The 24,409-nt window shown below is 62.4% G+C and overlaps 1 protein-coding gene across 2 annotated transcripts in view; it reads right to left on the reverse strand.

The window, feature by feature from the left end:
* The window catches only part of DAGLA (diacylglycerol lipase alpha), a 58,830-nt gene that overhangs the window by 23,984 nt on the left and 10,437 nt on the right, over nucleotides 1-24,409 (reverse strand). Inside the window, exon 1 of one of the 2 annotated variants that reach the window (XM_053659266.1) lies at nucleotides 568-688. The exons of the other annotated variant lie outside the window; for it this stretch is intronic. The gene's annotated coding sequence lies outside the window, so the exon portion shown is untranslated. Of the gene's footprint in view, nucleotides 1-567; nucleotides 689-24,409 lie in introns of those variants that run through there. 2 annotated transcript variants of the gene reach the window in all.

Raw genomic sequence — 24,409 nt, forward strand, 5'->3', positions numbered from 1 at the left:
GCAAGCCTGGAGGTGGGAGTGCCCGGCACATAGTAGGTGCTCAGTAAATGTTTGTTGGAGGAAGTCTTCAGTCTCTCACTCTGCTAGAACCCCAGAAGCATGCTCTGCGGCTTAGTTTTGTACCTACCAGGCAGAATCCCCAGCCTCAGCCACGCCACTCGGTAGGAAAAGACATGGTTGAGATGCAGGGACAAGAGCATGTCTGAGGCCCCCAGGGCCTCTGCTTGGCCCAGGGTGAGCCCTGCATGGTAACACTGCCCCCCCGAAACCACACCTCCTGTGCCCACCCTGAGCCAAGCAAGCAGCCTTTACTGCCCAGCGTCCAACTCCCTGAAGTTACAGAGTTCAAATTAGCCAGGGGAAGCCCGGGCACGGACGAGTGCCCAGGAACCGGGCCCTGATCCCTAGAGCTGGGGGAACAAGGTCGAGGAGCAGGCTAAGGGGCTCCCACAGTGGGCTGGTCCAGGGGCCCCCGGAGAGGGACCCCAGGGCAGCCCTGCAGAGTAACTAACCCTGCTGCTGGAGGCCCTGCTGGTGGACAGCTGCCCCAGGCTGGCAGGGGCTTACATGGCACAGGGTCCAGGGGCTGGTGACAAGTCCTCCATTCCCTGTGACGGCTCCAGGGAAAACAAGTGTCCTCAGAGACTGGCATCACTCAGGAAGGAAGCAGGCAAGTCTCCCCCAGCTGCTGGGCACAGCCCTGAGGGTGGGCCAGGGGCGTGGGGCCGCCAGCACATCCGGCCCGGCTGGTCTCCATCTCCCTCTCCCGGCTGCAGCCACTTCATCTAGCTGCTGCTGCTGCTGCCTGGCAGGCAGGCTGGCGGGCTAGTCTGCCGGGGTCGTGCCTACTCCTCCCCCCACCCTCAGGAAGTGACATCATCCCACTCTCTACAAGGAGGAGTCCGAGCCCGGATTCTGGGAAGCAGGGAGAAGGATGGAGAGCCCCAAGCCGTGTGCTGTGGTGGCCGGGGTGGGGTCTGGGGCCTGGGGCCTGGGGCTGCAGGGGCGTGTCTGTGACAGGTGGCTGACAGCACAGCAGCAGCACAGGCTTCGGTTAGAAAGGACAGGGCTGGAGAGGCTGGGGCACTGCAGGAGAGAGCCGCCAGCAGCTGGGGATTGGCCACCAGGTCTCCACAGCCCCTCCTGGTCTCCAGAGGGCCCCTGGAGGGTAAGGTGGGGTGTGGGGTTGGGCCCAGGGGCCCCCTCATTCAAAAGGAATGACTGAGAGGCCCAGCCCCAGCACAGGTGTCACAGCCCCGCCTCCTGCTCTAGTCAGGCCCGGTGTGGGTGGAGCACCAGCCCTCTGGTGGCAGGTGCTGGCGGGTGGTGGGCGAGGACCCTGCCCCTGCCAGCAGCCCAGAACATCCTGTCCTTAGGTGTGTCCTGGGGGTTTGGAGGGGCCTTCTCAATGGCCTCTCACCCCGACCTTGGAGTCTAGAATGCTCCTTAGACTCGCACACACCATTCCCACATCCCCTTTGAATGCACAGGCAGCCCCGCTCAGGCACACGGCCCTGCCCTCCCTGCTCTCGGGTGGGGGCAGTAGGGCTGGCCTGGCCCCTGGCCCCTGGCCCTGTGGAGGTGGCTGAAGGTCCGTTAGGTACTGGGGTGATGTAGCTGGTGGCAGCCTCTGCCCCCGAGCCTGAGGCCGGCAGCTGTGGCCAGTGCCACTGCCCACAAGGTCATGTGGAGCCCGGTGAGTGTCCCGTCGCTGGTCTGGGGACCACGCCCTGCTCCCTCTGCCCTGTGCCCGGGACTGGCCCACCGCTGCAGAGTCCCGGGCACAGCACTGGGGGTCAGGCTCCACCGCCCGCTGACACGTGACTTACTGGTGGTGCCTCAGTTTCCTCTTCGGTCGATTACCCCACCTGCCAAAAGTCCGGGTGAGAACCACATGGGAGGCCGTCCACAGATGCCCTCGCCGCGCTGGGAAATGGCAGTGCTGGTCCCAGGGTGTTAGTGGGGCTGGGGGGGGTGGCTGAGGCAGAGGGGGAGTGTGTGGACCCTGCTCCTCTCCCGACCAGGCCAGCAGATTCTCCAGCTGGTCACCGACAGGCTGGGGTCTGGGGCAAGGCTGGCGGGGCCTGTGCTGCTGCTGGGCGGAGGCTGGGCCGACCCAGTCCATGCCGATTCATAAATCTCAGGGCTGCTGTTTTTAAGGGCCTGAAAGATGTCCTTTCTCTGAGACCCCAGCTCCTCACAATGGGGGCCTGTTCCCCTGCTGGAGATGTGATTTCATCTGGAGGGGGAGGGCAGAGGCTGCTTCCTGGTCTGGGGCTGCCGCGGACCGTCTGGCCCTTCTCCCTGGGGTGCAGGGACAGTGCCCTCCAACAGCCCACGGCCTCCCCGCCCAACCCCAGCCAGTGGCACTTCCATGGCTGCACAGCGCCCCCTCCAGTGGGGGGCTCCCCGTACCGCTGCCTGAGCCCCTAGCCCAGGCAAGTATGAGTAAGGTACCAGAGGCCCCTCGAAGAATGGGGTGACTCGAGCGGCCCTAGGGAGCCCCTCTCTTTCCCACCCACAAAGCCCAATTTCCCTGAAGGTGATTCAGGTCTCTGCACTAAGTATTAACCATCCTGAGAGCTCCTTTTTCTAAAGACACAAAAGTCTTCTTAAAAATGCACATGCTCTTCCCCACTTTAAAAACCTTCCAGGGCTCCCTGTGGCCTGCAGGGTAGAGTCCAAGCCCCTCGGGCAGTGGCTAAGGGCCTCAGTCGCCAGCAGGCAGGCTGTACCGCGCTGCGCAGGGGCCTTGCCCTCTCTGAGTCCTGGGGCAGGAAAACACGCCCAGCCTGTGGGGATGGATTCCAGCACAGATCCCGCCCTCAGCCAGCAGGCTCCTTCCGACTGGAGAGGCGCTCCGGCTCCTTCTCACACTGCCCCACCTCCCGCATACTTGTGCGCCCTAAATTCACCTCTTTGAAAGGTTCTGTGCTTCCTTCACCCCAGCTCCTCTGCCAAGCAAAAAACCTACTCGTCTTTTCAGACCTCCCTAAAGTCCCCTTCTCTTCGAAACCCTCCTGAGTGCCCCCAGGCACCTCACCTTTCTCAGGCTGAACAGGCTGCCTGCTTCCAGGACCCTCGAACCCCTCACTCCACTGTAGCCCCCCGGCACGCTGTCCTACAGTGAACTTGCTGATTCCTTGCTGCCCTCCCTGCCCCTTCTTGGCCGAGAGCCCCTGTGGGGGGGGGCCTTGCAGGCCCTTCAGCACCCGCACCCGCCCTCTCCTCCCGAGCAGCCGTGTTCGGCTGTGCCCTGAAGCCCCCCGAGTCCTGCTGAGGGGGCTCCTCTCCTGTCATAAGAGTCCTCGCACCCTTGGCGTTTGTGGTCCCACCATGCCCAGTGCTTCCCCAGCCTCCTCTGGCTGTCCTCACTGCCCAGGGGCCCCATGTCCCCTTCTGCAAAGTGGGGATGACACCCCCTCCCCGAAGGCTGTAGGGAAGACTGACTACTGTGTCTGCACAGGCCCTGGCAGCCCCTGAGACTTTATTCGTGGTGGCTGTCACATTAACAGAGCTCCTGAGACCTGCTGGCGGGGCCATCTGAGACTGCCCACGGCTGGCTCCACCAGGAGGGAACGGGCTGGGCTGAGCAGACCTGTGTCCTGACCTGGTGACAGTCCCCCCGCTGTGGGCCTTGGGGGACTGCTGGCTAAAGCACCCAGGCTGGGCCTCACGCCCTGACCCCGAGGTTCCTTTGTTGCTTGGCCCTGGGAGCACATTGGAGGGAGACAAGGCCCTCGGCAGCGGGTCCCAGCCGATGTGTGCCGAGAACTCCCAGGGCAGAGAGGGGGCCACAGGCTGCTGTGTCCACCTTCCAGGTGACCCTGTACTGGGTCTGACTATTTGGGACACGAGAAGTCACCCTGCTTGCCAGCAGTACCTGGTTCCCACAGGGGAGGTGCTGTGAGAGACCCCAACAGTGCCACCTCCAGCTTCCAGGTCAGCTCATGAAACTTCCCATCTGCTGGGACGTAGCCTCGGGCATCTGGGCCCAGGGATGGGCTGGAGATTGAGTCTGAAGGGACGATGGCCAGGTCCAGGCCACGAGGACATGTGTGACGCCAGCCACATACCTCCCGAGTCCCAAACCTGGACTAACCGCCTTCCACTCTGGCAGGAGTAACACAGAGGACAGAAAACACACCCACTCCACGGGCCCTGCAAATAGACTGTGTCTGAGCCCTGGCTCTGTGCTTACTGGCGGCGTGACCTTGGACAAGTTACTTAAATCTCTCTGTGTCTCGGAGCTTCCCTTCCAAACTGGAGCTAAGGACAGTACCAGCTCTAGAACGCTCATGAGGGCCAAGTGAGTCACATAGTTATGACAGCACCTGTCATGCAGTAAGTCCCAGCAAGTGCTGGCTTTTCCTTATTGTTACTACTGAAGAATGAGGACATTGAGGCTCAGAGGCTCTGGCCTGACACTTTCCAAGGAGCAGGAGGCTGAGCAGGCAGCAGGCACAGGTCCTTCCAGAAGCCATGCAAAGTCCCCACTGAATGCAGGAACGTCAGTTAGAAGGGGCTGCTGACATGGCCCTGTACCCCCTTTTATGGGCAAGGAAACGGAGGTTCGGAAAGGCCCCAGAGGCTCTCGGACCTCCCTACCAACAGCGTCCCGGCATCCCTGAGCCGGCCCACCCCCTCTCCTTTCTCACAGCATGCCCACTCCAACTCCCTGAGACACACACCATTAACAGACCGCCGCCCCAGGGAGCCTGGGCTGAGATCCTCTTTCAGGCTCTTAAACACGCGTAGCCCTCTTGCAAGCCAGCACACAAGCTCCCTCACTGGGGACCACTCTGCGAGAAGGCAGCAAGCACGGGTATGGCTTCCAAGTCGGCTGTGGCCAGCTCTCCCCCTCCAGCAGGCAGGGTCCCCATCACTCGGCTGGCAAAGGAGGTGAGCCACTCACACCCACGGCCACCCTCCTCGGGCCCTTGGACCACTGCCTGCTGAGGCTGGTGACCAGGCCAGGCCTGGCCGCACCCTAAAGCTGCCAGTCCTGGACCACAAGCAGCATCCCCAGGCCAGAGAGCGACTGCCCCTCCTGGCCTCAGTTTCCTCTTCTGAAAAACGAGGAGCTGGGATAATGGAAGACTTGTCTTTCTGTTAGTTAATAAATGTTAGCATTTATTTGCATTCCCGACAAATGGCTGTGTGGGCCTTATAGGAACCATAGGCGATGAAAAGTTAGAGCATAAATTTAAAAACCGATAAACCTCAGAACAAGGACTGCGTAAATTAACCTAGAAGGTTGGAGAACTCCACTGCACACGAGCAAGGCATAAAGGTGCACACGGTACCTGCACCTGAAACTATCGTCAGACTCCGAGCTTCCTGGTGGCCAGAGTGAAAGGGGAACTGAGGAGCGTGCAAGGCCCCGTTCAGCTGAGCAGGGCGCTTGGTGCGAGGGGAGGCCGGGGCTCCACCCCCACAGCTCATCCTCATAACCACTCTGCATGGTCGGCACTGCTGCCTCCGTGTTTCACAGGTGGGGTTCAGTGAGCTGCCCAGGTCCAGAACAGCGCAGGTCCAGAACCTGCGGTTAACCACCACACGTGGCTTCTGCAGAGCAGGATCCAGCTAATTGCCTATTTCTGCACCCAGAGGCTGGCTTCAAACACCCCTCGGGGAGAGGGGAGGCAGGCCCTTAGGGTCCTCCCTCATCACATCTTGTGGGAAAGTGTGGGTATCGGGCCCATTCTGCAGACGCAGGAGGCTGAGCCCCAGGGGGGTCCCGCGCGTGTGTGTGTGTGTGTGTGTGTGTGTGTGTGCGCGTGTGTGCGCGCGCGCCGTGGTCAGCAGGCTGTGCTGCCGGGAGTGGGCACAGAGCGAGAACCCGGTGTGTGGTCTCATTCCAGCCCCATCAGGCCTCTGGTGGCACTGCCCCAGCTTCTGGGATGAAGACACTGCGGATGAAGACACAGAGAGACGCTGCGCTCGCCCGAAGACCCCGTGACAAAGACTAGGTAGAGCTGGCGTCTCCTTCCCGGGGCCACAGACCTGGACAGGGGCTGGGCTCTGAACGGCACAGGAAGGGGGAAGGCAGCGAGGGAGGCGGCAGAGAGAAAGCTCGCGTGGGCCGGGGGCCGCATGCGCCGCCAGGCTGTGCCGGGTGTGTGCAACCCAAGTTAGGGGCCGAAAGCTGTCGCTTTTCTCGCATCAGCTGTGCGGGAGCAGAAGGCAGAGCCGAGCCTGCCCAGGGCCGGCGCCGGATTTCAGCTCCAGATCGGTCCTCACACCCCCAGGCCCTGGGCCTGCGGCAGCGCGCCTGGGGTGGCTGGGGCAGGAGGGGGAGGCCACTGCCCCCTGTTCCCCCTGCCCTCAGGGTCCTGGACTCACAGGCACCTTCCCCACAATCCTGCCAAGAGGACCTTGAGGGGCAGGGGAGGCACCTTCTGTCTCTCTCACTACAACCCTGTTGGGGGGGTACGGCTGTTACCATGTCGCAGATGAGGAAACTGAGGTTCCGAGAGGTTAAATAACCTGGTGAGTGACGGCCAAGTCAGGCTCGGAAGCCAGGTCTCCCTGCTGTGTTCTCTCTGGCTCCAGTGGCACCATGCTTGCTGGCGGGGGGCCCTCCCCACAAAAGAGTGACCTGGGGCCCCGGCACGGAGCTCAGAGGAGAGCATGAGAGGAGCAGCCTCAACTCCTGGGGCCATGCCTAAGCCACCTTGGGCTGGACATGGAAATAGCCCCAGCCATCTTTCTGTCACCTGCTTCTTTTAACAATTCTTATCTTGCATTTACTACACAGCAGGTACTGTAGCAAGCAGCTTGTGAATATTACCTTCTTTAACTTCACCTTTCTAACAACCCTATGGGGTAAGTTATTCTTATCTCCACTTTACTGATGAGGAAACCGAGGCCCAGGGAAGTTAAGTAACTGGCCCAAGGTCACCCGGCCAGTACGCTGCAGCGCCAGGCCCTGAGCTCCTGGCCCCTCCTGAGGAGCCCTCCGCAGGGCTCCATTTATCACTTATCACGGCCGCTCCAGCCTCTCTTCTCACACGAAGCATTTTCCATTCATCTGCAGCAAGTGGAATTAGCCATCTGCCACTGGCCCTGTTGCTGACACCGGCCAAGTCCCTGGGAATCAGCCGGGGCCTTTCGCTTCCTGCTAGCTGATCCAGAAGGGTGGCTGGGAACAAGCAGGAGGGCTGGGAGGGTGGCGGGCCTCCTCCCACCCAGAGCCCTGCCCTGGTCCTCCATGGGGCGCGGGGGTGTGGGAGGGTTCCGCCAGGCTCTCTTAGTGGGGCTGGAAGAGGCCTGTTCCCAGCAGCAGGAGGGGTTCCTTGGCTCTGGCCAGGCCATGTTTTGTTCCTGAATTCTTCCTTGGAGACTGTTTAGGAATAGGTCCTTGTCTCACACTCATTCTGTTGCAGGGGGACAGAGGTACCCTGGCACAGCCCAAAGTTGGGGGCACAGCTGGCCTCCTGATGGCCACTGCCCGACTGCCTGGGTCTCCAAGCCCCGGGCCATTTCACCCCACCTGTCTGTGGGGAGGACGTCGGCAGGTGGGTGGGTGGGCACCCATCCCAGGCCTGTTTCTATTTGGACTGGGTCCCTTCTGTGTTGCCCCTGTGGTCTTCTCCTGTCCCCTCATGCTCCAGCACATCCTTACTCCTGTCTCCCTGGGACCCCGCCCCCTTGGACTGGCAGATCCGGAGGCCGTGGCTGTCTGAGAAGCTCACTGCCGCCCCCCGCAGGTCTGGGGTGGGGCAGCCCTGGGTTGGAACGTTGGTCCATCACTTCTGGTTGTGACCTTCAGTTCTCTGAGCACCGGTTTCCTCATATGCAGAATGGGATAACGAAGGCACCCACTTGATAGGCAGTTGGGAGAAGTGAGTGAAATAACGCACGGCAAACACTCAGCTCAGAGAAGAGATAAGTGGCCATGGTCACTATTTATTAATCACCTCTCCTGAGAGTGCTCGGACCTCCTCCTCCTGGCGCAGAGTCCCTGCCCCTGAGGTGTGGCCGTGGTGCTAATCTCTCTGTCATCTAAGTCAGCTCCCAAACAGAAGGGCCCTGCTCTCTCTCCCTGGTGGCCAGGCTGACCCACCCTGCCCTCGCCCTGGCCGACCTGAGCAGCGCCCTGACCTACCTTCTTGGGCAAGGATGGCGTCCTCTCCTAGGCACCCACCTGCCCAGGCTGAGCCCGCCCTCCGCCAGTGAGGCAGGAACCACCTTGCCACAGGTCAGCTTTGACCAGGGAGCTCGGGCCCCAGGCCGCGCCTGCACGCCTGCCGGAAGCCCCACACCTGCCTGCGTCTCTGAGTTTCAGCGTGTCAAGGAAGTCCCTTCCCAGCTCAACCCACTGGATGCCCCAGGGGCCAGAGGTCCACTGCTCCTTGTTGTCTGTCCAGTCCAGGATCCTAACCACCCCCGCCCTGGTCTCCCCCACACCTGAAGCCTCCCCCAGGGCCTCTGCTCTTCTTCCAGCCACTTGCTGGGAGCCCCCAGCAGGGCAGTCCATCTGCAGGACTCTGGCTGCGACTCAGAGCTTCCCCAGAACAGATTCCCTGTCCCAGGTGCTGACAACACCTCCTGGAGGAATTAGCACCTTCCACTTTATTAGTGGCCCCCTAAGGAGGCTGTTAATGAGGATGCTAAGTGGGCACACCTAGCCCGACACCTCCCCTCTGGGAAGCCCCGCCCCCACGCCCAGCATACCCTGAGCCACCAGGGTCCATCCGTTGTGCCTCTGCCAGCCAGGCCCCAGAGTCCGGCTGCACTGGGTAAAGAGCTCCGAGACTCCAGAAGGCTGCACAGGCCACAGGCCCGTGGCGGGGCCACCTCCCTGGGCAGCACGGCCATCTAGGGCACAGGCCCGCCACTCGGGCTATTGGGTTTCACTCCGACCATTCCCTGGGCATCGCAGAAGCAGGTGGGGATCGAGTGACTTTGTAACAGGAGCTCTTTCCCAGGGGAGGAGGTCTGCAGAGTTCCCATATGTAGCAGGAAGGACTAACACCCTCTGCCCCACAGAGCGTGGGCGGGGCGGGGATGTGGGCACCCAGGCCCCACCTGCTATGGCCCCCTCCTCTCCTGTGCCCAGTGAATCAGTGGTTTGAGGACGTCAGTGCACCTCAAAGGGGGCTTCTGGGAACCCTTGTGCCCCCCCAGGTGAGGGGAGGTGGTCACAGCTGGGGCTGGCAGGAGGCGGCAGCTTCTGGCTGTCTTCCACCTGGTGGTTGACACAATGTTCACACTTGCAACATCGTGTTCAAACTAAACTGTCTTGAAACTTAAAAATGTTAGAGAGGTACTGGACAGGATGACCTCTGAGAACCATTCTGGCCTTGACTTTTAGAATTCCACTTGCTATTTTGGCTCAGGTTGGCTGAGGAAAGGCCCCTGGGGCTCCAGGCAGGAACCCAAGCTAGTTCAACCATCATACTCATCTCCCGGCCTGAGTCACGAGGACAAAGGGTCACAGAAAACATCGTCAGGAACTCGAGGACCAGGCCTGTGGTTGACTCTGCTGTCACTCACACCGTCCCGCTCCCTCCCTGGACATGGCCAAGCTGGATCCGGGCACAGGTAGCCACGGGCCTCCCAGAAGGGTTGGAGGCTCAGCGGCCCTCTGCCACCCGGTGAGGACAGTGCAGGCCCAGCTGTTGTCCTGAGCCCCTGTTCACTCAGACGCACAACCTTCCAAGTGCAGCGCAGAGGCCACTTCTGCGGGTGAGTCAACTACCGCTTCCTCGTCTGTCAGACGGGACAGTGAGGGCAGCGCATCCCTCATGGGGCCACTGTGAGGACAGAGTGAGTTCCTAGTTGTCAAGTGCTGAGAGCACAGTCCAGCCCAGAGGGGCGCTGGGCAGCATCAGCTCCGCATGCACAGACTTTAAATCTTTAATTAAATAAATCCCCTCCTCAAAAGCATGTTATGCTCCTAATGCTCTTTAAGTACAATTAAAACTCCCGCCCATTAGCTGTAGAGCTCTCCACCCACCACTGCCCCACCCCTGTTCCCTGTCCCCACGGGCGGGCCAGCCCACCTCCTGCCCCCATCCACACCTCCCACCTGCTCACCGATGCCCCAGCTGGGTGTCCCCCTGTCCAGATACCCCACTCCCTTTAGCGGCTCCTCCCAGTGAAGCTGGGGCCCAGCCCGATCCCGGCCCCCGTTGGCCAGCCTGCTCTTCTGCACACTCCCGGCCCACCAGCCTCGTCCTTGTTCCGTGGAGGCTCCCAAGGAGACTCGGCCTCCCCTGGCTTCCTTCCCAGCCAGAAGCGGGGGAGGGGTGGGCCTGGAGGGTCTGAGAGCAGAGACTGGAAATGGGGGAGAGCCAGAAGGGGAGCCCAGGCCCCCATGAGGGGGGCGACCCAATCGGGCATCTGATAGACATCATCCTTCTGCCTGTTCCTGCCCAGACTGGGCTGAGGGACCCATTTTATACCTGGGTAGGTAAAGGCTCGACCTCAGACTGACTTTGACGTCATTTTTCTTTCCAGATGCCTCCCCTCCATGGCTGGGGGCCCCAGGCTGGTCATACTGCCACTTCTTCCTAGCCTGCTCCCTGGGGTTGGCAGAAGGTGGAGCTGAGGCCACATGCCCGGCACAGCCCTGGGGACCATGGGCTGGGACACTGCCCTCTAGCCAAGTGGCACTCCAGGGAGGTAACAGGCATTTGGCGGGACCTCCTCCCATCAGCCCGGGTCAGGTGGCCATGGTCCCGACAAGTACCTGCCAGCGGCAGGCGTGAGGCAGGCTTTTCGCTCACCCCCGAGGGTGCCAGGGAGGTCGGCGAGGCTGCTGGTGACTCCGGGGAGCGAACCTTTCAACAAGAGCGGATAGCGCCATCGAGAGAGCAGGAGGCCCCGGGCACTGAGGAGACAGACAAGGTCCTGGCCAGGCTGCCGGGCAGGAAGTGGCACCTGCTCCCCTCCGGGGCTTGGGGAAGCAGTACGAGGGCGCCTGCTGCCTCCTCAGGCTGGCACTTCGCTGCTGGCCCCAGACAGGCTCTGGGCGGGGAGGGCGTCGGCAGGGGCTGGGGGCTGGAGGGGGCGGCCTGTGCCACAGCTCCTGGTGGCCGCCGGCTGCTATAAATACCTCTCCGCTTCTGGGTGCTGCAGGAGGTGACCTAGAATTGTGGGTTCTGGGGCCCCCTGGGTGCCCCCTCCCTGCCAGTGTTAGACCAAGCCTGCCTGACCGGAAGACCCTGGCAGCCTGGGAGCCCACCCGCGCCGGGCAGGGCCGTGGCTGGGGAAACCCAGGACTGAGGGACACCTGTGGCTTCCAAGCCCTGAGTCTCCTATGACCAGCATTTCTACCAGCTTCACGGCAAGCGCTGGGGGCGTAGGGTCCTGGAGAGCAGAGGCCTGACCAGCCTGCGGAGGAGATTCCACCCACGGCAGCCCCCTCGGGCCTGAGCGCAGGGAGGAATACGCCAAAGCCACTCCATCGCCCTCCCCTCCCCCCCACCCCGCCTGCTCAGTCCCATGGGCCCTGCTAGATACGACCTGGTTTCCAAACACGTCCTCACCCAAGAAGCCTCACTGGGACGTACTCCACTTTGGCAGGGGCCTGAGGAGAATGTCGGACTGCTGTTCGTTCTAGCCGCGCGCTTCTCAGTGAGCCGTTCATGCCTCCGGGGACCCAGACAGGCCCAGGCCCCAGGGTTCAGGCTGCTCTGACCTGAGTGGTGACCCTGGGCCTGGTGATGTGAGGACACCAACCCTCACCTGTGGCCAGGGTTTGGATCCAGGCTCCCCAGCTGAGGGCCAGGGCGAGGGTCTGAGAGGAGCAGAGGCTGGAAACAGCTCCAGGGATGGGCACTGGGTGGTGTGAACACAGCTGAAGTCCGGTGAAAAACGATTCATGCACGCAGCCCTTCTCCCCTCTTCCAACAGGTAATCAGGGTGCCGGCTGCCCACCAGGGGCCCCAGCAAAAGATACAAGATAGGAGGCAACCCTCACGGAGCCCAAAGGTCAGGAGAAAAGAGGCTTCCAGTGAAACTTCACAGACAAGGAAAGATTCTGTGACGTGTGCCCGGGAGGGGCGGGTCCCTTCGGAGCCTGGCGAGGGAGGGGAGGGCAGCTGCCTGAAGAACGGAGCAGGAGCTGAGACCTGGGGACAAGCTGAGAGCAGCCACAAGCAGAGGGCAGTGGGGGAACCGGGTGGGAACGGCCTCAGCGGGGGGGCCCGAGCATAGACCAGACCAGCCCACAGGCGCAGAGGTGGGGCCCGGGTGGAGAAGGCGGTGGGCCTTGAGAGCCAGGCCCGGGAGTCTGCATTTTATCTGGAGAGGGACTGGAAACTCACAGGCCAAGGCAGGTACCAGGGGGAAGCAGAGACCCAGACAGAGACTCAGGGGACAATGGAGGCAGATGGGACAAGGCAGTAAGGGAGAGGGCGCGGTCAAGGACACTGCAGTCCAGTGGCCCAGGCAGCTGGACAGGCGGGGGGCAGCACTGGCATGGGCTCTGGCACCTGGATGGCAGGGCCATCGAGCCCCGGTTCGCCCGCCTGGGGGCACGCCGTGAGAACCGAGCGCCTGCTCGTGCCGACAGGGCCACACGCCCGCGACTTCCAGCCCAGCCCGGGCCTGCCCTCCAGTGCCCAGCGAGCCAGGGCATCGGGTCAGCGCCCCCGTTCAGGGGTGGGCCCTGGGCTCTGCTCCCACGACTGAGGGGTCCCTGCATGTGAGCTGAGGTCAGAGGCGTTTCCCCCAGTGTTCAGCTCCCTGTGCTCCCTGCCACGGGCCCCGACCGTGAACAGGACCGCGTGGAGCGGACCTCAGTCCTGGGGGAGGAGGCCTCGGAGCTGATGCGAACCCGCGCAGGAGGGGTGGGGGCCGGGACGGAGGAGGTCTCTGCCGGCTGGTCACCCCCGCCCCGTTTCCAGTCCTCCCACAGAGCAGAGCTCATGGCACTTGCAGCGCCCGCCCCTTCCGTGGCCTGCCCGCCTCACCCCCTCTGCGTGCTGTCTTCCGCGGTCCAGAGTGTCCTGTCCCAGTGCCCAGGTCCTCAGGCCTCCCCGTGCCTGGACATGCCCCCACCCGCAGTCTCTGCCCGGCTTCCTCTCTCCTGCTGCTGGTTCCCTGGCTCAACCCTGGCTGCTCTGACCGGCCTGCTGTGTCTCTGTCTCCATCACACCCCCTGCTGTGTTTTCTAACACTCTCTGGCTTGTCTGGTACTGTGTTTAGCACCCCCCAACCCCCACAGGGTGTAGCGACCAGGGCAGAAGACCCCGCCTGTTTTCTTCCCTGCGGAGGCCAGGTGCCCACCGAGTCCCTACTGTCTGAGGAGGAGCCACGCCTGAGCAGAGCCTGGGGGAGCCGGTGGCCTGACTCCCGACCCTGGGCCCCGTGCACACGCCCACTGGCCCCAGGTCCCACCCCGGCCCAGCCTACACTGCTCTTGCAGCGACTGCCACACACAGAACCTCACTGGCGCCCAGCCACCCCGCTGTGGGTGAGGCAGGGGAGAAGTGGGGTGTCTCATGGAAGGGGAAGCGGTGGGGGAAGGGGGTGTTGGGTAATGTGCCTGAGGTGACGCAGTGAACAGCAGAGGCTGGACTGTTACCAGCGAGCCCGGGCGGTCCAGCTGCCCGAGGGGCTCCCCTTCCACTCCACTCACAGGCCTGCTCCTCGCCTCCCAGCCCCATGCCCCACTTCCCTGTGCATCTGTGGGAGGGTGACTCGTGGTGGCCACCTCCAAAAAGCCACCACTGGAGGGAGGGCGCTCTCTGCAGGGGGGGCAAGCAGGACATGCCCGCTGGGGCTCCCTCCCTGCGAGACCACAGCCCACAGCCCTGGCTGCGAGGGGAGCTCAGCGAGGGTCTGAACCTGGGGAAATGACTTTCCGTCGGAGCCTTGATGTCTTCACCCCAAAATATGGGGCTTGGCCGAATGATGGCCAGTTTCCCTAGGGTTCACGTCCTCATTCGCCCTGAATGCACCACGTCCAGGGGTCTTCCATCTCTGTCTCAGGAATACAAACCCCACGAAGACCTGGAGATACTGAAAACACCGCCTCACATCTGGCCTGGGAGGGAGATGGACAGGGAACTGCCTGGTGTTTTAAGGGTACAAACTTGAACCAAGTTCAAAACATAACCCATCACTGACTTGCCCGTGACCTCAGGGGGTCTCTGAGCCTCGGTTCCTCTCTAAACAATGGAGATAGAGACAGCCTCGGTCTCCTGGGCCGCCGGAAGGGAGGGGACTTGGTGAAGGGCCTGTCCTCCAGGTCCTCCCTCCTGTGACCCTGACGGGCTCTCTGCCAACTTTCTAGGACTGGAAGGAGAACAAGGTACAGCTGAGGCTTCCTGGGAGAAAAACACTATAAAAAGTCTCAGCACTTTGATTACTTCCCTTACAGACAGGGCCCCGGGCTTCCACACTCTGCCCCTACGGGGCCTCACTCGGAGTCCCCACACTCCCTCCTCCTTCTCCTGGCTCCCTCCTGCACAGTGCGGGGCCAGAGAAGAGCAGGTGGCACCAGGAGGCAGGCCCCCGCTGCAGCACCTCCCCTACCAGGGCCGAGGGCCAAGGAAGGGTCCAGACGGTGAGGGGCTGGTGTCTAAACCTGGGGCCTGCTCCCTGCTGGCCCTTCCACCACCCTCCGCACGGAGTCTCCTCTCAGGTCCTCAAGAGGACACATGAGATCATGTCTGGGAAGTGCTCAGAGCTCCTCAGAGAGGAAGGCCTGAGGGACCCCAGGTGCGATCAATTATGAATTGATGCGCTCATTTGTGAGCGCTGGGCTTACTGCCGGCCAGGTTTGGTGCTGGGCTTAGCCACGGGGAGGTGTGGACAAGTCACAACCTTCTGGAGCCCCAGTTCCTGTGAAAGGAGATAAAGGACCTCTCTGGGACTTCGGTTACAGTGTGACACAAACGGGAGTGTCCTCCCCTGCAAATGGGAGTGTGAGGGCGCCAGCCTCTCAGGGTTTCTGAGAGGAGCAACCGGAGGAGGGACCGATGAGTGCCCCGCAGGGGACCCTCTGTGCTGCCAGGAGCAGAGAGCTGTGGGCCCGCGGGCCTGAGGGTGGGGCTGGCTGTGGTGCTGCCCGGGCTGCAGACACTGTGTCTGTCCCCAAGCCAGCATCCACCCCTGACCGGCAGCAGCAGAAAGAGGGCCCTGGGGCCCGGCAGCCACAGCGACTAGAACAAGTTACAACCCCCAGGAGACTAGCACCCCCTTCTGCCACGTTTGCCCTGTTCCCGGCTGAGAGGCGGTGGCAGGGCCTGGGCTCCCCACGGCCAGAAGCAGAGGCTGCCTCCCCAGCACATGGCCAGTGGTCCAACGGCCAGCACGGGAGTGACCGGGCAACCTCCTGTAGCTGCCCTCACATGGAAAGTCTGTCCCCAAGCCTGAGCGATGACACTGATGATGTGCTCCAGGCTGCCCTCTGTTTACAGAACTCTGTGCCCCTGGACAGCACAGCTCTACCTCTTGGCGACAGCCCGCTTGTCTGGCAGCTTGTCCGACAATTGCCAAGTGGTGCAGAGACCATGGCCAGAGCAGTGAGTGTTCTGAAGACCACAGTGCAGAGCAGGGTGGGCCCCAGCGGCAGTGCCGAGGTTCTGCACCATCGCAGGACTAGGGCCGCTCGGAGAGGCTGGCCACAGTGGGGGCTGCAGGGAGGGAGGCACTGGCTGCCTGCCCAGCTGATGCAGGCCTCCCCCTGAGGTCCCAGCTGTGGGGAAGAAAGGGCCCCCTCTTCTCTGGGACTCCAGGTCCATCGGCCTTGGTTTACCCAAGGGGCTCCCATCAGCCCTGAGGCCCGGGCCCAGGGCTGCCAGCACATTCCCTAGTCCATGATGCCCCCGAAGTGGTGAGTGAGCTCAGCCAGGCCGTGGAGAGGATGCGGCAGGGCCACTCTCAGGAGGGCAGGTGGCAGGTCCCCAGGGCTGGTTCATCGGAAAGGGGGTGACCAGACGGGCAGGGCAGGATTGGTTGACCGGCAAGCTCTCCTCGCTGGGAAGAAGGGTGGGGGCCACAGACGAAACCAGGAAAGGAAGTAGCAGAGGAGCCTGGGCTGGGGCCATGTGCTCCCTGCCCTGACCATACAAAAGTCCCATTGATCCGCCTCTCGCCCCCGCGCTCCGAAGCCAGTTCTCAACACAAGGGCTCTGGGGACTCTCCTGCTCCTTGCCGACCATCCAGCTGCCACCGCCACTGCCTCTCTGGCATGCCAGGCATGCCAGGCCCAGCACCGCAAGGTCACGTGCTCTGCGCAGGCGAAGCCGGGCATGGCCAGGGCAGCACCGGGGACCACGGGGGTGGCTCTTACGGGCAGTGCAGTCCCCCGTGGTAGTGCAGAGACACAGAAAGACCAAAAGCCCAAAAGCTGTGGATTACCTGCCAGCCGCCCCTGCCCGGCCCCTCCCGTCTCCCTGGAGGGCAAGTCCTTGGGCAAACAAGGAGCCAGGTGCAGCTCAGCAAACGGGGGGCTGGGAAGGGCAAATACTTGGGCCACCGCTCTGCTGGGCCTCTGCCTTGCAGAACAGCACTCAGCTGCTGGGGTGGCCCTGCCTGCAGCTGCTGCAGGGGCCCCCGGAGTGAGTGACCTGGCTTTCCCCTCCCACCCCCCACTCTACCCATCCCTAAGAGGAGCCTGAGTGGGAGGTGAGGGGGAGGCAGCAACAGGAGAGTGGGCAGGGCACAGGTCCTTAGGGAGCAGGGCTTCCTCACCCCTGCACACTGAGCTTCTCCAGGGGACAAAGCAGGGAACCCTGCAGGAGGTGCACGGGGGAGGGTCGGGCCGACCTGGGCCTGCAGCCTCTGCTTGGCCGCCTCCTGGCTGGATGACCCTGAAGCAGTCTTGGGGCCTGGAGGCCATGATGCCCACATGTACAGCCCCTGCGATGGTGAAATGGGACAGGGCCCTTATGGGAATGTTTGGCACAGATGACAGCCTCAGTGCATGGATGCTCTGCCCAATGCCACAGCTGTGGGGTGGAGCTGGGGCAGGTCACAGGACACGGCACTGGGGAGTCAGGGTGCCACACCCTCCAAGGGCAAGCTCACTCAGCTGCTCTGTGGTGCCCTGGCCTCAGACCCCGGGGGAGGCTTCTGACCTGTGGCTGCACCAGCAGGGGCTGCTGCACCAGCAGGGGCTGTTACAACTGGCCCCAAAACTAAGGCAGCCATGAGCTGGGTCCCAGAATTTCCTCTAACTAAGAAATCCCTATGCAACCATGGCCCCCATGCAGGGCTTCTGCTTCAGGCTGATGCCACCCCAACAGGCAGCCAGAGCAGAACTGCCTCTTCCTCGCAGACTCCACCCTGGGACCGGCACATGCCGATGAGGCAGCTCCACCTTTATCTGCTCTGCTACGTGCCACAGCCGAGTGCTCCTCGGAATCAGAACTCTCCATGCCTCAGTGCCTTTGCATAGGCGGGTCTCGCCGCACAGAAAGCCTCTCCCAATCTTGCTCCCCCGGGAGCGCCTCAGCCTTCCAGGGCTTAGCTGAAACACGAGCTCCTCTGTGAAGCCTCCAGAAGCCTGCCAGCCCCCAAGGCAGACCTGACCAGTACCCCTCTATTCCTGGTTCCCCACTGGGTTCCCCACTAGGAGAGGAGCTCCCGGAGGACAGGGCTACACCTTCTGCCCATGTCCTTGGCAGCCAGCATAGTGCCTGGTGCCTAGCAGCTGCTAAGATATGTCAAACCAGGCCCTGGGACTGGCTTGCTTGTTCTGAGATCACAAGGCTGGCCCATCTGGCCAGAGAGAGTCAGACGGGTGTGGGAAGTGGGCAGGGCCGAGCTTCCCGGACAACACAGGTGGGGCCTGAGGTCTCCTCTTCTTTGCAAACTGTCCACAATCTGAGTACCAAGCTTCACCAGTCACAGGCGGCTTTGAAGCTTGCAAACGGCCTCCCCATCTCCAAATTCAGAAACCAAAGTTAAACAGGAGGGGTGAGCGAAGGGAAGGGAAGTGCAACCGGAACTGCAGGGAGAAAGGGAGCTGTGGCCGCCATCTGCCGTGAACAAGATGCTTAGAGAACACGCACTCCTCAGTTCCGAGGTCTCCCAGCCAACTCGTGGAGGGCGGGCCGCCCCTCTGCAGATGGGAGCTAGAGGCCCCGCCAAGCCTGAGAGGTGCCGGGGGCACCCCCTGCCCGCCCAGACCCTCTGTGTTCTGCTCTGACCTTGGGCTTCTAAAGCAGACCTGGGGCCAGGATGCCAGTCACACCACCTCTTCCCAGAGCACCCCACAGGCTCTGGGGAACCAACTCCACAACAATGATGCCAGTAACTCAAACATAGCGATAATAAAGCCAATCCACTACCTGCCAGAAGGCCCTGTACCAGGAACTTCTAGAGTCCAAGGGGGAACCACTGCCCTGCCCCTCACTGCAGAGGCACCGGGCCACCTGGACCCATCAGGAGACGGTCCTGGCCCTCCTCTGTCCTCTAAAGCCGGGGGCTTATTAAACAACGGGAGAACATTCACGTGGGCAGGAACCTGCTGGGCCACTGAGTTGCACATGCTCATCTGAGGGCAGAAGGTGAAAGCCAAGGATGCAGACGCCTGGCCCAGGCCGCCCCAGGGTCAGCGGCAGACTGGGAGCAGGCTCCTGCGCAGGGCTGTCCTCTGTCCTCTAAAGACAGCCCTCCCTCGCTGTGCTGAGGTGCACTGGTCCTGCCTTCAGGGCTCTTCCCTCCCCTGCACCCTGTCTGTTCGTGCTGCCCACTCGGATGCAGCCAGTAAGCCTTGGTGCTGTGGTGGGCCAGCTGGGGGCCAGTGGGGACTGAGCCCTGCCCTCTTAGCTGGGCCCCCAGTCCTGCCACTCAGGAGGCCGGGCCCATGGGCCACAGTCCTTCCCCAGCTGCCCTGCCCTGTGCCTGCTGGTGGAGGGATTAGTGTGGCCAGTGGGGCCGGACATGCTTGCAGGGGTGTTAAGTGGCCTACCAATCAGAGATACTGGAGCTGCCCATTGGCACTCAGCCAACAGAAACTGCTGCGTTTCTCACCAGGCCAGAAGGTGGGGAGGGGGCTGAGAAGTCTGTCTGCCGAGACCTAGCCACATCAGAGCCCCCAAGGTCACTCTGTAAACTTCAGGCCTGGCAGCCGGGCCCCCGAGAGCTGCTGGCCTCTGCTATTATAATATCCTGGAGAGGCTGGGGTGACTCTCCCTCCCACTGGCAACAGGAAGGCAGGGGCTCAGGGTGGTCACCCAGAACTGTACACCCCACCGCCCCCAGCACAGCCAGCCCCGTGCAGCTCGGCTGCCGCCCCCACAGGCCTGCTTGCACGCGTGCACTCCACATTTCTGTCTGCTCGTCCCCCCACCCCCCGCACAACGTAACAGCGGCGCCTCCACCCTGCTGCCGGCTCAGCTGAGGGCGGCACACAGACGGGCGTGCATTCTTCCAGGGGCAGGGCCTACAGCTGTCCCTTTCTCCAGGGGTCCTTGGCCCCTGGCTGGGTCACTGCACTGGCCCCACTTCCTGCCTCTCCCAGTCCCCCACAGGGTCGCCCTGTCTGTGGATCCGGGAATCAATGCCTTCTCTGTTCTCCAGAGGGAAGGCCCTGCCCTGGGTGGGGGGAGGGGCTCTTCCAGGGAGACAGGGTGCAGCCCCCTGTGCTCAGGACCCCGAGGCCTCCCTGCTCCTCCCATGCTGACAAGTAGGGGTGCTGGGCTGGGTGCAGAGCCCAGGTCTCTGAAGTGTGGGGGAGGGTGGCCGGGTGGGCAGGAAGGCTAAAAGCTCTATGGGGTCCTGCCCACAGCCAACAGGGGCCTCCTCGGCCCCCTTCCAAGTTCTTGGACCCCTCCGTGCGAGTCGCCGTCACCACCCAGACACCCTCACAGACAACTCCTGCCCCGGCTGAGGCAGCCGGGCCGGGTGAGTCAGCCAGGGGAATCCCGGCACCGGCGCCCACCGCTGGGTGACAGTTCCGCTGACACCTACGGAGTGGGGTGCCCAACCCCTCCCCGCAGAGGGTTGGAGGAACACCCGGGCTCCCCACCCCCATTTCCTGCTCCCTGAGAGGGGAGCCAGCAGCGGGAGCAGGAGGCGCCCCGAGGGAAGCTGCTGTCCTGGGCCTGCTGCTCTGGCCCCTTTGGGCCTCTGGCCCCTTACCCTTGTCAGTAGGGGAGGAGGTGGGGGAATGCTCACCATGGCCCCTGCCAGCTCTTGCCGGGTGACTGCCACCCGGCTACCTGGTCCCCTACTTCCCAGGGCCTCTGTACCCCCAGGGTCTCCTGGGGTGGGCGGTGGATACCTCACCTCGTTCCTATGGGGCCCCTGGCCTCTGTCTCCTGCTTGGGGCCCTCCCCCCACCCCCCTTACACGCTGCCCTGGACCCCAGGAAGAGCTGGGTCGAGGTCCTCCCTGTGAGGGAAGAGGAGGGGCACGGAGGAGTGCAAGGCCAGGAAAGGGCCCTCCTGACAGCCTGAAAGGGGAACAGAAAGGACAGGCACAAAGGCAGCTCCCAGCAGGACATCCTGTCCCTGGAGAAACCCCGGCCAGGTCCACACAAACCCGCCAGACCGGTTAGTGGCCACTTCATTGCTGCTGGCTCCCTGAGGGTGCTGGGGAGGGGGCCTGCGGGATCCTGCCCGGGGCAGCTGCCAGCTGGCCTGTCTCCTGGGACGTTCTGTTGAATGCTACCCCCATTCCTTACTCCACTCCCTCCAGCTTGACGCCTGCCCAGGTAGGGCCACTTTCTTGGAGCAGGTCAGGAGAGCGAGGGGTGACTCTCTGTGCACGCCTCGCCCACTGCCTCGGTGGGCTCCAAGACCAGGGGCCAGAGCAGACCGGGTCTGGACATCCCAGCCCAGGATGCCCCTCGACAGGACCCCAAGGACACTCCCCTGGGCATATCCACATGAAGACAACAAGCCCCTTCCTGGAGGAGCTCACAGGACAGATGACCAAGCCAGAGGGGTCAGAGCTGTACTGCTGGAGACCCCACAGCTGGGACCTCTGCTCGGGCTGCTGAGGAAGGCGGCAAAGGCTTCCTGGAGGGCGCTGCCAGCCGAGGGGGAGTTTACCGCCCGCCCAGCAGAAAGAGGAGGAAAAGCAAGGCTCACTTCCTCTTTTCGCTCCTCCTCCGGCTCCAATACAAAAAGCCCCTTAGAACCCTGGAGGCAAATGTGCCCTGTACACAGGCCTGAGCCCAGGGAGCGCAGAGGCTGGGCCCCTCAGCTGCACGCTCACAGGGCTGTGTGTGGAGCACCCTCATCACCTCCTAACTCCTGCCTCCGGGAAGCTGGCAAAGCTGGTTTCTGTGGGCTTCCGGGGCTGCAAAAAGCACACTCAGGAGTGAGCAGCACCATCAGGCTGTTTCCCTGGCATCCTGGGTAGACGCACACTCGCTCCGTGTTACATGGACAGGTATCCAGAGCTCCTCCAAGTTCGGAGCGCCCCAGCCCACCAGCTTTGATAGTCCCCTCTCTATGGGTTAGGCAACGAAGCTGGTGGGGGAAGGGACCCAGAAGACGGTGCATTTCTTTGAAAGAAGACTGAAAAGATATGACCACACAAATCCCATGGGTTTACTGAAATGGCTTTAAAGCAAAAGGCTTGAATGGATTTCTCCCACCTGCCCTCCCCACTGAACCAACCACTCACTGGCAAACAGCAGCTCAAAGAGCTGGAGCTCAGGGCTGCTGGGGCCTGATGGAACCGGGTCTCAGCCACAAAGCCAGGCGGGGGTCTCGGGGACAAAGGCAGCTCTGGGCAGGAGAAGATGAACAGCAGGCACCTAACCCCACGCAGCAGCACAGAGAGTTCACAGGAGGCCGATATCAGACCCAGAAACACGGGTGCCCTCCAGCTCTCCACTCTGGGTGGCTTACTTTCAATTCCCTGCAGCCCGGCTCCTCTCCTCCTGCTCCTCCCTTTGCCCTTTGCCCAGAAGGCCCTGCACTGAGCAGCTGTTTCTTCCTACAGTCTCGCTCGCTGGGCAGCTGGGACAGACCGGTGGGGTCTCCTTGGACAGCACGAATAGCTCAGAAAACAGGCCAGGGGCCGAGTGGAAGGGTCTGTGACTTCCTAGAGATCAGTGCTGGAAGGGCCCAGGGGAATCAGAGTCCAAGTCTGCCTGACTCCCTGAATCTTGGAGATGAAGACCTTAAGCCCAGAGAGGTACACTGACCCGCCCAAGGCCACACAGCCACAGGCCCCTGTCCTGTCTTTGGTGGCATTCCGAGCCTTATTCACTCAACCTTTACTTCCCGAGCACATCATCTGAGGCTAGACTCCGGAGCTTGGGTTCCGGCACCGAGGTGGTGCTGCAGAGGCTTGCAAACTGGGGGGCTTCCCATCCCTGGGCCCCCACTCCCACTCCTGTCCTCTGTTGTTAAGTGGAGAAGGTGCCCTGGCCTTCACCAGGGAAGACTCAGCACAGAGAGGAAGTACACACGTGGGAGAAACCGTGTGAAGGGCTGTGGACCACGAGGCGCAGCCGGAGGCCGGGGAGCGCGGGGCGAAGGCCGCCGCAGCGGGAAGACGGAGTGAGGCGCACTGTCCTCCGAGCCTGGGCCTGCGCTGGCACCCGTGACCTCGGGACGTGACCTCGGGACGGGACCAGGCTCGCTCCCCACGCCGACTCTGTCCTTCTTACTACAAAGCATTCTCCTTAGAAAAAAAATTTCTTTAAAATTAGAGAGAGAGCACAGAAAACGCCCATGATCCCTCCGGGAAAATGATTAACTATTAACATCTGTCCGTCCTCTTTCCCCCACCCAAATAGGCACCTACTGCTCTTTTCCACGGAGCTGGACAAGGCAAACGTTTCTCCCTGTGAAGCGTTCTTTCCCAGCCCAGCCCCCCTCACTGCTGCAGAGCAGTCGTGTGAATGGGGTACACGGGTCTATCTGACCAGCTCCCTGCTGGTGGCCACTTGGCTGGGTCCCTCTTCTCACTGAGGACATTCTGACAGCTGGGGCACCCGGGCAGGACCGTGTCGGAGCCCAGGACTCCTGACGCCTGTGCCCTCAAGTGCTCCTTCTACCCCGACCTACACCCCCCCACCCCTGCCGTGAAGCTTTATACACAAGGTCGGGTACAGAGGTGTAAGGAATGGGCCCTGCCCCCAGCTCTCAGGCAGTGAGTGGCTCCCTGTGACTCTCGCACTTGAGTGGAGATTCCCAGGACCATTCACATGCTGATTCCCAGGACCACCCAGAGGTTTTGGATGGGTTGGTGCAAGGTAGGGCCTAGGAACCTATATTCTGAGCAGCAAGACCCACCATAGCCGAGCCCAGGAGGTCCTGATGCTGGGGATGCCCACCCACGCTCGGGGAAAAAGCGCTCCAGGCCCAGCCCCACTGGGGCTTCTCCTACCTGGGCAACAAGCAGAAGCTGGTCCAGCTGCAGGTGCCTGGGCTCCACTCCCAGAGATTCTGATTCCAGGTCACGGGGCTGGGGGCAAGGGGCAGGGGCACCCGGAGATTCTGCATTTCTGACCTGCTTTCAGGTGACCCTGCTGCCACTGGCTCATGGGCCACACTCGGGAGCACTGAACTAAACCCATGTAGGTACCGGGGATAGGTGTGGGCAGGTGCAGGCAACAGGCACTTCGCCCGGATGGATCATCAGAGCCAGAACTTAGTAAGCTCTTCCTACGGCTCGAACCCTATGCCCTGGCACCCCAGGGTGGTCTGCAAGCCACGTGGCTAGAAGCTGCCCCGGGGTGCCCTCCAGCCCAAGCGAGACCCTGCACTGGCAAGCCCCCAGGTGGTCTGCGTCACCACGAAGAAGTGTCCTACTACGCTGAGTCCCTGACACGCGCCACCCAATGTCATCCTCCTGGCCCCCTTCAGCGGCAGCTCAGTGGTTCCTCCGATCGCGCAGGTGGAGCCCGCAGCTGAGAGGGCAGCCCGCTTGGTTACAGCCTCACAAGTGCCAGCAGCGGGAGCCGCCTGGGAAGCCAGTGGGTCCAGCTCAGCCTGAGCGCTCGGCCCGACGTCACAACACCCCCGCGGTCTCTGATTCGCCCCCTGAAACCACTCCCCCAGGGGGGCTCTGAGGCTGCACTTTGCAGGTGAGATCTCAGAGACAGCAAGCCAGGCCGATGCTCCGATGCTCCCCCCGGAGACGGGCAAACTCGGGGGCCTGCCCTGCTGGCTGTGCCCGTGCCCCGGGATGCTGCCCTCCCGGCCAGAGCCAGAGCGCCAGGCCCGCGTGGGGGTCCCGCCTCCGAAGCCCGCAGGCTCTGCAGACACAGCTGGGGGCAGGAAGTGAGAACTGGGACAGAAGAACCAGGAGCTCAGTTTGGTCTGAGGACATTCTTTTTTCACAGCCAGACTCAGTTAATGTGCACCTTCCGAAAGGAAGCAGAGAATAGCTGGGCTCGGCCCGGCGAGGCCGGCCCCTTTCAACTCCCAGCTGCTGCCATTTGCAATTACAACTTCAGAGGGCTCCTATAATTTATACATCCCAGGATGCACTGCTCCAGCTGCTTTATGATGGGAGTTCATTACCCCATGAT

This window comes from Artibeus jamaicensis, unplaced genomic scaffold (genome assembly GCF_021234435.1).
Source record: "Artibeus jamaicensis isolate MK-2021 breed Jamaican fruit bat unplaced genomic scaffold, CSHL_Jam_final scaffold_614, whole genome shotgun sequence".
Classification (NCBI taxonomy): Eukaryota; Metazoa; Chordata; class Mammalia; order Chiroptera; family Phyllostomidae; genus Artibeus; species Artibeus jamaicensis.